Source organism: Theobroma umbraticum, unplaced genomic scaffold (assembly GCF_002168275.2).
Source record: "Theobroma umbraticum cultivar Fairchild unplaced genomic scaffold, ASM216827v3 scaffold_146.0, whole genome shotgun sequence".
Taxonomy (NCBI): domain Eukaryota; kingdom Viridiplantae; phylum Streptophyta; class Magnoliopsida; order Malvales; family Malvaceae; genus Theobroma; species Theobroma umbraticum.
Genome location: NW_018397265.1, coordinates 1886820 through 1887202, shown reverse-complemented (window position 1 = coordinate 1887202; position 383 = coordinate 1886820).

Here is a 383-nt window from a genome sequence, read left to right as displayed (position 1 = left end):
GCCATAAATTCACTCATGCTTTCCGCCATTGCATTCTTAATTTCTTCACGTATTTCCCCACGTATTTCCTCACGTATCTTACCTAAGTTTTCTGATAAATTTTTTACTTTTTCTTTTAATGTAATTGCGGGACTGGTAGCATTTGAGTTGATAGGACCACACGCAGACTCAGATGTTACTACATTGTTTTGTGTTCCACTAAGTAGAGCTGTAACAGGCACCCGAGTACCAAACCCATAGACGTGGGTGCGTGTAGTCTCCATCCCTCCAATTGCTTCTGTCCAAGCATGCGGATTGAATTCTGATCGAGAAAATGAATCTTCACCATACTTCTACGATAATACAGAATTATACATTTCTTACATAAAAAATTAAATAAGATT